The following is a 14,697-nucleotide window of genomic DNA, read 5'->3' as shown; positions in this document are numbered from 1 at the left end:
ATATGTCTAAGCTGGTCAAGACCTTAAGTCACTAAACAGGGCGTAAATTATTAAAATGACAGGTCAGGTCGTTACATTGAGTGATATTAATGGTATTCTTGTTGTCTGCTGTGCATATTACTGGTTGTTCCATGTTGTCTTATTGTTATTTATTTCCTATTATTTTGTATATTATATTGTAGAGGTTATTAGACTAGTGAGTGTCTTGACTGTACCTCGTCTCTACTCCATTGAGGTTAGCGTTGATACTTACTGGGTACCGACCATGGCGTACTCATACTACACTTGTGCACATTTTTGTGCAGAGCCAGGTATTGAATATATCAGGCTTGAGAAGATTTAAAGCGCGATCATAAGGATTCATGGTAGAGCTACTTGGCCGTCACAGTCCCTTGTAGTCTTTTCATTTCATTGTACTGTTAATTTGTAATCAAACAGTATTATATATTCGGTCCTCTTGATCATTCCATGTATTCAGTTAGAGTTCGTGACTCAGTACTACCAGTCTTGGGAGGTTGTGTATTGTAATTATTTCGGCTGTTAGATTTTAATTCAAAAAAAAATGGCTTCAAAATGTAATAGAAATTGGCTTACCTAGTCTTAGAGACTAGGTGCCATCACGACGCCTGTGGTTGGATTTTGGGTCGTGACAGAGTGTATCACTATGGATTTTGTTGTGGGGCTTCCACAGACTCCGAGAAAATTCGACACAGTTTGGGTCATTGTGGACAGGTTGACCAAGTCAACATATTTTATTCCAGTGGCAGCTACCTATTCTTCAGAGCGGTTAGCTGAAATTTACATTCGTGACATTGTCCGCCTTCACGGTATGCCCGTGTCTATCATATCTGATCAAGGTACGTAGTTCACTTCACATTTCTGGAGGTCTATACAGTGTGAGTTAGGCACGCGGGTTAAGTTGAGTACAACATTTTATCCACATGACAGCCGGACAATCAGAGCGCACTATTAAGATAATGGAAGATACGCTTCACGCTTGTGTTATAGACTTTGGAGGTTTTTGGGATCAGTTCTTTCCACTTGCAGAGTTTGCTTATAATAATTGCTACCAGTCGAGCATTCAGATGGCTCCATATGAGGCATTATACGAAAGGCGATGTCGTTCGCCAATTGGCTAGTTTGAACCGGGAGAGGCTCGGTTGTTGGGTATTGATTTGGTAAAGGATGCCTTGGATAAGGTCAAAATTATTCAGGATTGACTTTGCACAGCTCAGTTTAGGCAAAAGAGTTATGCCGACCGTAAGATTCATGATATTGCATTCATGGTTGGAGAAAAAATATTGCAAACGGACTCAGATCAGTGTTTTGACAGTTCCGGTAGGTCTGTATCGCAATTTAGGACTTGGACGTATGCCCGGAATTTAATTTAGAGGTCCCTAGCTCAAATTATGGTAATTTAACGGAAACTATAAGCTTAAAGGCTTAAAGATTTCAAAGTTTGACCACAAATTGACTTTTATTGAAATCGGGGTTGGATTCGGGTTCTGAAACTTTTCATAGGTCTGTTATGTCATTTATGACTTGTGTGCAAAATTTGAGGTCAATCGGACTTGATTTAATAGGTTCCGACATCGTTTGTAGAAATTGAAAGTTTCAAAGTTCACTAGGCTTGTATCTATGTGTGATTCGTGTTTTTAGTGTTGTTGGATTTGATTTGAGGTTTCGACTAAGTTCGTATGGTGTTTTAGAACTTGATGGTATATTTGGTTGAGGTCCCGAGAGCCTCGAGTGAGTTTCAGAGGGTTAACATATCGAATTTGGACTTAGAAGAAAATCTGAAGATTTCTTCCATCTGATATAATCGCACCTGCGGAATTTCCATCGCAGGTGCGAGCTCGCAGAAGCGAGCCTTCCATCGTAGATGCACACAGGCATGGCTGGGGCTTCGATAGCAGAAGCGGCCCCGCACCTACTGGAGTTTGATCGCATAAGCGCAAGGGCAATTGGTGAGGCAGCTTCACAGAAGCATGTCCGCAGATGCGCACAAAATTCCGCAGAAGCGGAAACCCCTGGGCAGTACAAAAACAGAGGGGTTCCGAGCTTTTGCCATTTTTGGGCATTTCAAGCTCGGGCTGGGCAATTTTGAGCAAGGTTTTCACGGGAAATCTTGAGGTAAGTCACTTGTGATCATTTCTACTTCATAATATTGAATTATCATCGAATAATCCGACTAGATTACATATTTTTGAGGTGTAAATCGGGGATTTGAACTTAGGGATTTGAAAATAAGATTTGAAGATTTGGAGGTCGAGTTGAGGTCGGATTTTGGTAAAATTGGTATGGTTAGACTCGTGGTTGAATGGGCTTCCGGATTTTGTAACTTTTGTCGGGTTCCGAGACGTGGGCCACACGAGTGATTTTTGAGCTAAATTTCGGATTTTGATGGAAAATTAATATTTTCTTATGGAATTAATTCCAATAAATTTTATTGACTGAATCGAATTATTTGTGACTAGATTTGAAGATTTCGGACACGAATTCGCGAGGCAAAGGTTTATTGGATTTTTGAATTTGGTTGCAAGCGAGGTAAGTGTCATGGTTAACCTTGACTTGAGGGAGTAGAACTTATTTGTCTATTTTCTACATGATTCAATGTGCGGGTACACCGTATATGTGTCACGACTCGAAATTCCCACCTTCGGACCGTGATGTCGCCTAACATTTCTCTTGCTAGGCAAGCCAACGTTAGAATAATATTATCCATTTTTAAAATAATTTTTAAATTTATTATTAATAAAGAACAATTGCGGAAGTAAAGTATGAAATACAGTGAATAATCCATAAAACAACGGTGTCTAAATACCATCCAGAATTGGTGTCACACGTGCACGAGCTTCTAGAATAATACAAATAAGGGCCTGAATAAAATAAAGCTATCTGAAAATAAACACACAACTAAAGTAAAGTAGATGGGGACTTCAGAACTGTGGACGCCGTGCAGTTATACCTCAAGTCTCCTCTGAGTAGCTAAAATCCGAGCAAGTCTATGGTACGCCGCTGGGACCAACTCCGAAATCTGCACAAGAAGTGCAGAGTGTAGTATCAGTACAACTGACCCCATGTACTGGTAAGTGCTGAGCCTAACCTCGACGAAGTAGTGACGAGGCTAAGGCAGGTCACTTACATTAACCTGTACGCAATATTAGTAACAACAACAAAAAATAGAAATAATCAGGTAACTTATTTATAATAATTGAAGCAAACTCAGCAGTCATAACCAATTATTATTTTCATCAATTTCCGTTACAGCGTGCAACTCGCTCTCACAATATATTCACATTCAATTCTGTTGCGACGTGCAACCCGCTCTCACAATATATTCACATTCAATTCTATTGCGGCGTGCAACCCGCTCCTCCAATATATTTATTTTAATTAAGTCTATTTCGGCATGCAACCCTATCCCCCATATATATATATATATATATATATATATATATATATATATATATATATATATATATATATATATATATATATCGACTTTTTAATAAGTCTATTGCGGCGTGCAACCCGATCCTCCAATATGGATTTTTAATAAGTCTGTTGCGGCATGCAACCTGAACCTCCAATATGGACTTTTAATAAGTCTGTTGTGGCGTGTAACCCGATCCTCCAATATATCCATTTCAATCAATTCTGTTGCGGCGTGCAACCCGCTCCTCCAACATATTCATTTACTAATTCTTATAGAAGAAATTTTCCCAATAAATGCAACAATTAATATAAAATTATAAAACAACAAGCATACAATAATTATGATTTAATTATGAAACAAACAATGACAAATAGCAAATCATTATGGAAATCAGGGAGCAAATAGGCAGTTTAATATTTAATATGCTAAATATCAAATAACAATTACGACAGATAATTCAAATAGCATGTAACAATTAATGCAAGAATTCAAGAATTAATATTTGACAAAGAATAGAAGAGAAACAATTATTATAATAATTAATTCATGTTTTAAAACGATTTTTGATTTTTCAAGTAATTATGCAAACAATTAATTTGACGAGGTATAGACACTCGTCACCTCGCCTATACGTCGTTCACATGCATTTCACATAACAAATAGTTTAAGGGTTCTATTCCTTCAAGTCAAGGACACTTACCTCACTTTGCAAATTCCAATAAATTGCTCGACCACGGCTTTTCCTTTTAAATTTGTCTCCACAAGCTTCAAATCTATTTTCGAAGGCAACTGAGTCTAACCAAAACTCACATTTTGAAAAATTGGCATATAACTGATTATTCTTCAAAGTATGAAGCATACTCCGAAGATGCTACTCATGCTCCTCTCGACTGCTGGAGTAAATCAAGATGTTATCAATGAATACAACCACAAAAGAATCCAAATAGGGCTTGAACACCCGATTCATCAAATCCATAAATATTGTTGTGGCATTTGTCAACCCAAATGACATCACTAGGAATTCGTAATGCCCATAGCAAGTCCGAAAAGCTGTTTTAGGGACATCAGATGCCCTATTCTTCAATTGATGATAACCGGACCTCAAATCGATCTTTGAAAAAACCTTAGCACCCTGAAGCTGATCAAATAAGTCATCAATTCTTGGCAGCGGATATTTGTTTTTGATAGTGGCCTTGTTCAACTGCCGATAATCTATACACATCCGCATAGAGCCATCTTTGTTCTTTACAAATAATACTGGTGCACTCCAGGGCGAGACACTGGGTCTAATGAATTCCCACCTTCGGGCCATGATGGTTCCTAATATTTCACTTACTAGGCAATCCAACGTTAGAATAATATTATCCATTTTTAAAATAATTTTTAATTTTATTAATAACAAAGAACAATTGCGGAAATAAAGTCTGAAATATAGTGAATAATTCATAAAAATAACGGTGTCTAAATACCATCCCAGAATTGGTGTCACAAGTGCACGAGCTTCTAGAATAATACAAATAAGGGCCTGAATAAAATAAAGTTGTCTGGAAATAAACAAACAGCTAAAGTAAAGTAGACGGGGACTTCAGAACTGCGGACGTCATGCAGTTATACCTCAAGCCTCTTGTGAGTAGCTGAAATTCGAGCAAGCCTATAGTACGCCGCTGGGACCAACTCTGAAATCTGCACAAGAAGTGCAGAGTATAGTATCAGTACAACTCAGCAGCCATAACCAATTATCATTTCCATCAATTTTCGTTGCAGCGGGTAACCCGCACTCACAATATATTCATATTCAATTCGGTTGCGGCGTGCAATCCGCCCTCACAATATATTCACATTCAATTCTATTCCGGCGTGCAACCTGATCGCCCAATATATATATATATATATATCGACTTTTTAATAAGTCTGTTGCGGCATGCAACCCGATCCTCCAATATATCTATTTCAATCAATTCTGTTGCGGCGTGCAACCCGCTCCTCCAACATATTCATTTACCAATTCTTATAGAAGAAATTTTTCCAATAAATGCAACAATTAATATAAAATTATAAGACAACAAGCATACAATAATTATGATTTAATTATGAAACAAACAATGAAAAATAGCAAATTATTATGAAGATAGGCAGTTTAATATTTAATATGTTAAATATCAAATAACAATTAAGACACATAATTCAAATAGCATGTAACAATTAATGCAGGATTTTAAGAATTAATATTTGACAAAGAATAGGAGAGAAATAATTATTATAATAATTAAGTCATGATTTAAAACAATTTATGATTTTTCAAGTAATTATGCAAACAATTGATTTGACGACGTATAGACACTCGTCACCTCGCCTATACGTCGTTCACATGCATTTCACATAACAAATAGTTTAAGGGTTCTATTCCCTCAAGTCAAGGTTAACCACAACACTTACCTCGCTTTGCAAATTTCAATCAATTACTCGACCACAACTTTCCTTTTAAATTTGTCTCCACAAGCTTCAAAACTATTCATAAACAATTCGATATACTCAATACGAATCATAGAAATTAATTCCATATGAATTTATTAATTTTTCATATAAAAATCTGAAATTCATTTAAATATTCGACAGTGGGACCCACATCTCAAATCTCGGAAAAACATACAAAATCCGAACACCCGTTCCGAGACGAGTCCAACCATACAAAAATTATCCAATTCCAATATCAAATGAACCTTCAAATCTAAATTTCTCATTTTTGGAAAGTTTTACAAAAATTTCAATTTCTTCCATCTAAATTCGAAATAAAGGATGAATATAGACATGTATTCATGAAATAAAATCACTTTTGGTTATAGAACACTTACCCAATTCAAAGTCGTGAAAAATCGCTTTGGAATCGCCAAAATCCGAAACTCAAAACTCAAAAATGAGTAAAAATGGCTAAAACCCGATTTATGTATTTTGCCCAGCATTTTCGCATCTGCGGACATTTCTGTCGCATTGGCGACTGCGCAAAAGCGCTAATGCACCCGCTGAAGCGAAAGATCTCGCATTTGCGGTCCTTCGTTCGCCGAAGCGATCGCGCACATGCGCGATTCATCTCCGCAGAAGCAAAGTCACAGCCCAAGGCCAAAGTTGCAGAATCGACTAGCTCTTCCGCATGAGCGGCTACGCACCTGCGATCACTATTTCGTAAGTGCGATTACACCAGGTTCTGCCAAGAACCTGCTGCTTTCAACATGCTCTAAACAATCCGAATTTTGTCTGAAACTCACCCGAGCCCCTTGGGACCTTATCCAAATATCCCAACAAGTCCCGTAACATAATACGGACTTGCTCGGGGTCTCAAATCACATCAAATAATATCGAAATTGCAATTTACACCTCGATTCGAACTTTGAGTTTTAAACTTTTACATTTGCAAATCTCGTGCCAAAACATATTAAATGAATCCGGAATGTCTTCAAATTTGGCACATAAGTCATAAATGACATAACGGGGCTATTCAAATTTCTAGAATCGGATTCCGGCTCCGATATCAAAAAGTCAACACCGTAGTCAAACTTGAAAATCTTTAGCCTTTAAATTACTAGTTTCCGTTAAATGATAATAACTTGAGCTAGGGACCTCCAAAATAAATTTCGGGCATACGCCCAAGTCCCAAATCATGATACGGAGCTACCGGAACTATCAAAATACTGATCCGGGTCCGTTTGCTCAAAATGTTGACCAAAGTCCACTCAGTTGAGTTTTAAGGTTCTATTTCACATTTTAATCCATTTTTCACATAAAAACTTTCCGAAAAATTTTACGGACTATCAAGGAATGATAATTAGTGCTTTTCGTGGTCTTAGAACATAGAATTACTTATTAAATTTAAATATGATATTTTGGGTCATCAGAATATGTGAGGTGATGAGTACTTATACGTTGTGGTTGAGTCAAAGCATGCGGGTGGAATCCGTTTATTGTTAATAATTGTCTATTTAATTAAGATATTCCTGCTTAAGTTTATTATTGATTATTTGATCATTATTCGTGAAATTATTATTCATTTAATTATTTTTGAATATTTTGGAAGGTGAAGTCAGTATTTTTATATTGAATTGATTGATAAGTGTATATCCTCGCATTTAAATACTATTCCAAATTTATATTATTATTTTCATGGTAAGGAATAGTGTAAAAGCATGAAGGGTGATGCCGTGCCATTTTAATTATTCATAATATTATTGTCATGGTTAGGAAGAGTGTAAAAGCACGAAGGGTGTTGTCATTCCATTTGTGAGTGTAAAAGCACGAATGGTGATGCCGTGTCATTTTCAGAGAGTGTAAAAGCACGAAGGGTGATGCCGTACCAAATGAGAGTAAAAGCACGAAGGGTGGTGTCATGCCATTTTTATATTATCATTTGCTCATTTTATTGTTGATGAATTATTTGATTGCTAAGTGATACGTCTCCTGCTGAAATTCTTATATCATTCCCCTTCGCATGTTCCCTCCGAATTTATAAATTATTTTTTATTGTATTATTGTTGCTTTGTATTTGTATATACTTGTACAGGTTGTTTACGTACGTGTCTTGTCATAGCCTCGTCACTACTTCATCGAGGTTAAGCTCGACACTTACCAGTACATGTGATCAGTTGTACTGATACTACACTCGGCACTTCTTGTGCAGATTTCGGAGTTGGTTCCAACGGCGTACTGTAGATTCGCCCGGGTACAACTACCAGTGGAGACTTAAGGTATAACTGCACAGCATTCGCAGTTCTGAAGTCCCCTTCTATCTTATCTTAGCTGTGTATTATATTTCAAATAGCTTGAATTTTATTCAGACATTTATTTGTTTTATTCTAGAAGCTCGTGCACTCGTGACTCCATTTCTGGGATGGTATTTAGATATCATGATTATTATGGATTATTCACTTTATTTCCGCATTTGTTTCCTTGTTATTAATAAATTTAAAATTTTGTTAAAATGGCTAATTATATTCTAACGTTGGCTTGCCTAGTAAGTGAAATGTTAGGCGCCATCACGGTCCCGACGGTGGAAATTGCAGGTCGTGACAAAAGAATAATCCCATTATAGTAGAGTTGACTCTTTATAATATAGTCTTGAAAGTTTGTTCTTGTTTAGGATATAGTTTTGATTGTGCTTTCTCAGACACTTGTATAGCATTTTGATTCTTAATAATATACTAACCTTTTTACTTTGTGTTCTAACGCTCTTTTTATGGAATACATTTATGTACCCTAAGATTTGTTTTTAACTTGAATAAGAATTTTACTCATATGATAAATTTAAAAAATAATTGAATTTGATTCTCTTACTAAATAATTAATTAAAAGATTTAATTATTTATTTTTAAAATAAAAATAACAATATCATCAGATCTTAATATTAGTTCATCTATTATTTTGAATATTTAATCTTAATTATAATTTTATCCACCATAAAATTTATTTTCAAAGAGTAAAAGATTGATATGATATTTCACTTTTAGATCTTTATGTTTTTAGAATTATTAGTGGCATTGACTCTTACCAGCCATTTTTTCTCTTTCTTACACATTTATATTTTTAAATATTTTCTTAGATGTTGTTTAATAATTGATTATTTTTCAATATTATACGAAAACTTGATAAAAAAATATTATTTGAGTAGAAAATAGTTCAAATATAATATAAAAATATATTATTGTGGAGGTATATTTTTTTTCTCAATTTCAACTCTTTATACAGTCCATTTATGTCACGACCCAAAATCCCACAGCAGGCATCGTGATGGCACTTAGTCTCTAAGACTAAGTAAGTCGTTAATAATTACAATTCAAGCCAGTTTTATTTATAGATAATCGAAACCAAAAGCGAAAACACATAAAAAAAACCCTCCCAAGACTGGTTATACTGAGTCACGAACTCTAACTGAATACACGAAATGATCTCAAGGATCAAATACTCAGTATTGTTTGATTAATAATTAACAGTACAATAAAAATAGAAAGATTTCAAGGGACTGCGATGTCCAAGCAGCTCTACCTTGAATCTTTGTGATCACACTCTAACTTTGTCCGAGTCCGATATCTCCAATACCTGGTTCTGCATAAAAATGTGCAGAAGTGTAGTATGAGTACACCACAGTTGGTACCCAGTAAGTATCAAGACTAACCTCAGTGGAGTAGTGACGAGGTACAGCCAAGACACTCATAGGTCTAATAACCTGCGCAATATGGTATACAAAATAATAGGAAAAGAAATAACAATAAGGGCAACACAAAACAACCAGTGATATGCACAGCAGGGCAACAAGAACACCATTAATATCGCTCAACAAATAATAAATACAAGTACACCCAATTAAATCAAATCCTTCAAATAAATATCTTTTACACATAATTCTTCCAAATAACTCTCTTTCAAATATAATTTCCTCAAATAAATATCTTTCAAATAAATATCTTTCAATAAATCTCTTTCAAATATAATTTCCTCAAATAAGTATCTTTCATATATAATTCTTTCAATAAATCTCTTTCAATTATAATTTTCTCAAATAAATATCTTTCAAACGCAATTCTTTCAAATAATACTTTTTGAATAAAACTCCTTCCAAATAAATATTTTGAATATAATTCATTCAATTAAAAGTCACCATGTGACATCCCATTTCATAATCATAAAAATATGGGTCTTAGCCCATTTTCATATTTTTCGTAAACACGGGTCTCAACCCACTTTCATATTTTTTGTAAACACGGGTCCCATCATTAAATCACCATATTTTCCCTACACCTCGTGCACACTTTTCATATCACAACTGCACGAACAGTTCACGTGCCAATAATAAAACCATCATATTTTTTTTCCGGCACCTCGTGCCCACGTTTCATATCTGTTGTGGCGTGCAACACGATCCCATATAACATTACCTGCCCGACAATAGCCGCATGCTAACAATTTCAACATAAATCAGGCTATTACCATGTTTACCTAAACAACAAGACAAGTTGCACAAGATATAAAAATAAACACAAGGAATACCCCAACATCACATGAAAATTACCAACACAATAACTCCACATCATCATATATTATCCCTGGCAATAGCCACCCTTATCTCTCTTATAGCCACCCTTATTACTCTTATAATAGCCTCCCTTATCCCTCTGCCCTGACAATATCAATAGCCACCCTTATCACTCCTATAGCCACCCTTATCACTCCTATAGCCACCCTTATCTCTCCTATAGCCACCCTTATCGCTCCGCCCAGACAAGCCACCATTATCGCTCCGCCCAGACAATATCCCAACACACATAACATCAGTAAAATGTCTCCCTTATGCCCACATAATATCAACTGTAAAATGTCACCCTTATATCCTGAAAACAATAACTCAATTAACACAACAATTTACACGGAATATTATCACGGCAATGTAACAAAATCAATTCATATCACAATTTACCCAATGGCCACAACCAATTCCAAGGATATAACAAAATCAATTAATTTTACAACAAATAGCCCAAGGCTCCACACAATGTATACACATCCTTAAAAACAATCAACAAAGATAGGAAATAATCAGCATCATGCAACGCCTTCATTAATCCAAATTTAGATAATTATATTAACACTTCTTCTTAAGCTTGCTTAATTAATTATTTGCATAGGAAAAATCCATAGTAAAATTAAATTCCAAGAAATATCAAACCATCAAACTCACGGAATTCACATAAATATACAAGTAATAATTACATCAAATTGTAATATAAAAACAAATTCAATAAATATGATTTGAGGCATGGCAAATAGATGATTAAATAAATGCCAACAATTATCCAATTTACTCCACAATATTCCCAAGACTTTAACTCAATAAATTTTGCACATATAAGCTGTAATGACCCGACCGGTCATTTTGAGAATTAAAGTCTTATTCAATGACATAAAGCCCTTAGCAGCTTCGTATTACGTGAATTGACTTGCGTGCGTGGTTGAATTCAGTTACCAGATAATACAGAGTGATTTGGGACACTTAGTCCTTAAAACAGGAAGCTTAAGTTTTAGAATTTTGACCGTAGTCAGAACTATGTGAACACGACTCCAGAATGGAGTTTTGTCGGTTCCGTTAGCTCCATTGGGTGATTTTGGACATAGGAGCATGTCCAGACTATGAAATTGAAGTCTGTAGCTGATTTAGGCTTGAATTGGCGAAAGTCAAATTTTTGGAGTTTTGTATCGGAAGTGGACTTTTTGATATCAGGGTCGGAATGCAATTCCAAGAGTTGGAACAGTTCCGTTATGTTATTTAGGACATCCCTGCAAAATTTGACGTCATTCTGAGATTGGTTTCAGCACGAGTTTTCGAAGTTGGAAGTTTTGGAAGTTCGATTCGTGGTGCGATTTGTATTTTCAGTTCAGTTTGATGTGATTTGAGACCTTGAGTGAGTCCGTGTTAGGTTATGGAACTTGTTTGTGTGTTTAGACGGGGTCCTGAGGGCCTCGGGTGTGTTTCGGGTAAGCCACGTGTACTTTTTCTCTATTTTTGAATTGTTGTTTCTGTCTTTTGGTATTTTTCTTCGCGATCGCGAAGTGTTACTGCTGACCACTTCATAACTCTTCTTCGTGTTCGCGTTCGCGTTCAACCTCTCGCGTTCGCAAAGGTTTGCCTTTTCCTTAATCGCGTTCACGTCCCTTCCTTCGCGTTCGCGAAGAGTAATTTTGGTGGAGGGAATATTTGTTTTTCGCTTTCGCGATAAAGCTCTCGCATTGGTGAAGGTCTGCTTTTTCCTTTCTTCGCGTTCGCACCCGTCACTTCGCGTTCGCGTAGCTATGACATTCCACTCTTCGCGTTCACGGACGTGTTATCGCGTTCACAAAGCACAACTGGGCATCCTTTCTCCGCGTTCACGATGCACAATCTCCTGGGCAGAATATAAGATTTCCAAATCTAGGGTTAGGCCATTTTTATCACATTTTGACTTGTAGAGATCGGTTTTGAGCGATTCCTTATGGGTTTTTCGAGCAAATAGATTGGGTAAGTGTTCTTCACCTAGAATTTAATTTAATCCACCATTTTATCCTTGTTTTTATCATTTAATTTGTGTTTTGAGTTGAGGAAAATGGTGGTTTTTGAAGAAAATTTTCAAAATGGAAAATCACGATTTGAGGGACGAAATGGTATCGGAATCTGATGATTTTAGTATGGTTAGACTGTTGAGTGAATGAGTGTTCGTATTTTGTGATTTTTACCCTATTCCGAGGCATGGGCCCGAGTCCACTTTTTAGGTCGAATTTCGGAATCTTTGTTAAAATACTGATTTCATTAATTAGACGAGTCTATTTGTCACGGCCCAATATTACCTATAGGTCGTGATGGCACCCAACACTACAGCTATGCAAGCCAACTTAATAAATTAAGCATATATTGACAAAATTTAAAACCAAGAAAATAATAAAACACCAAATTCTACCAATGTGTGTGCCAAGACCTGGTGTCACAAGTGTATGAGCATCTAGTAGATTATAAAAAACCTCAAATACTGTCTGAAATAAAAATAGACAGAATGAAAAATACAAGGAGAGACACTAGTAGTTGTAGAACGGCTCAGAAAGGCAGCTCACCACTATGCCTCTGGATAACGTGGGTGTAAGATGATAGGTCCCCCACTAGTACGTGCCTCAGGTCCTGCACAAAAAGTGCAGCAAGTGTAGTATGAGTACGTAAACAGCGTGTACCCAGTAAGTATCAAGCCTAATCTCGAAGTGGTAGAGACGAGATGGCCGACTTTGACACTCACTATGGGTCAATAATAATAACTGAAATACAACTAGAATATCTAAATCAGCAGGATTCACAGAATTTATAATAATTTATTTAACCAGCGGAAATAATCATATTCCTTCAAATGCAACAATTCTCAATATATTAATTAAATTTCTTAAATTCAAATAATTTACAATTTATCAATTAATCTCATTTACAGAAATAACAATTAATTCCTTAACAAGCAGGAATAATAATTCATTAAATTTCAAGGATTCTCCAATTTATCAATTAGCTTCGCAAGCTTGAAATAACTATTAAAGTATCGTGTAATTATTATTATTAAGCACGATTTCTGACGTACAGCCCGATCCAGAGTGTCGTGTACACTGCCGAGGGACATGCGGCGCGATCCATAGATGCATCTATCCTGCCGAGACGTTCGGCCCGCTCCACAATAAAGGAAGACATTTTCTTATGTACCTTCGGAAGGAGAGTATATTTATTATAAGATAAATTCGGGGGGGAAGAATAATTTCTTTTAACAATTAATTAATTTAAACAGAAAATCAAGTATATGAGATTTCCATCATATAATATCTTTATCTAACAATTCACAATATATTCATATATATCAAATAATATTAATTAAATAAGGAATACAATTTACACAAGTAATTCATGCTTTGAGTCCTAAACTACCCGGACTTTAGCATAATAGTAGATACGCACGGACTCTCGTCACCTCGTGCGTACATAGCCCCCACAATTAGCAACAATTATTCAATTTAATCCCTATAGGGTAATTTCTCCCTCACAAGATTATACAAAAGACTTACCTTGTCTCAAAGTCCACTTTTCGATTACCACGTCGCGTTGAATTCTTGATTCGACGCCGAAAGATCCGAAACTATCCAAATATTCTACACAATAATTGATATATGCTAAATGATTCGAAATTTATCTATTAAATAAATTACCTTATCCAAAATGGTAAAATTCCTAAAATTCACCCAGGGCTCACGTGCTCGGATTCTAGAAATATTCGGATGAAAATGTTACCCATAATCTCAAGAACTTAAATATATAATTTCTACCCAATTCCATAACTATTTTCGTGGTTAAAATCTCACTTTTATAAAAATCTAGGTTTTTCATCTAAATCTTTGATTTCTACGATTTACTAGTTATAATCTACCTATAATCTATGTATTTAACTCATTGGGTGTGGAATTAACTTATCTTTCAATTGCTAGTTGAAACCCCCTTCTCAAAAGCTCTGAAATCGCCCGAAAATGGAGGGAAAATGGGCTAAAAATGTCTGAGCCCCGACTTTTAACCATTCTGCCCAACAGTGATTTTCGCACCTGCGGAAGAGGTACCTCACCTGCGGCTTCCGCACCTACGAAAAAGCCTCGCAGGTGTGAGTTTTCCCTCGCCTGCCAAGCCTCGCATCTGCGAAAAATGCTCGCACCTGCGCTTTCGCAGGTGCGCC

The sequence above is a fragment of the Nicotiana tomentosiformis genome, chromosome 7, assembly GCF_000390325.3.
Source record: "Nicotiana tomentosiformis chromosome 7, ASM39032v3, whole genome shotgun sequence".
In the NCBI taxonomy this organism is placed as follows: domain Eukaryota; kingdom Viridiplantae; phylum Streptophyta; class Magnoliopsida; order Solanales; family Solanaceae; genus Nicotiana; species Nicotiana tomentosiformis.
Note: the sequence above shows the minus strand (reverse complement) of the source record.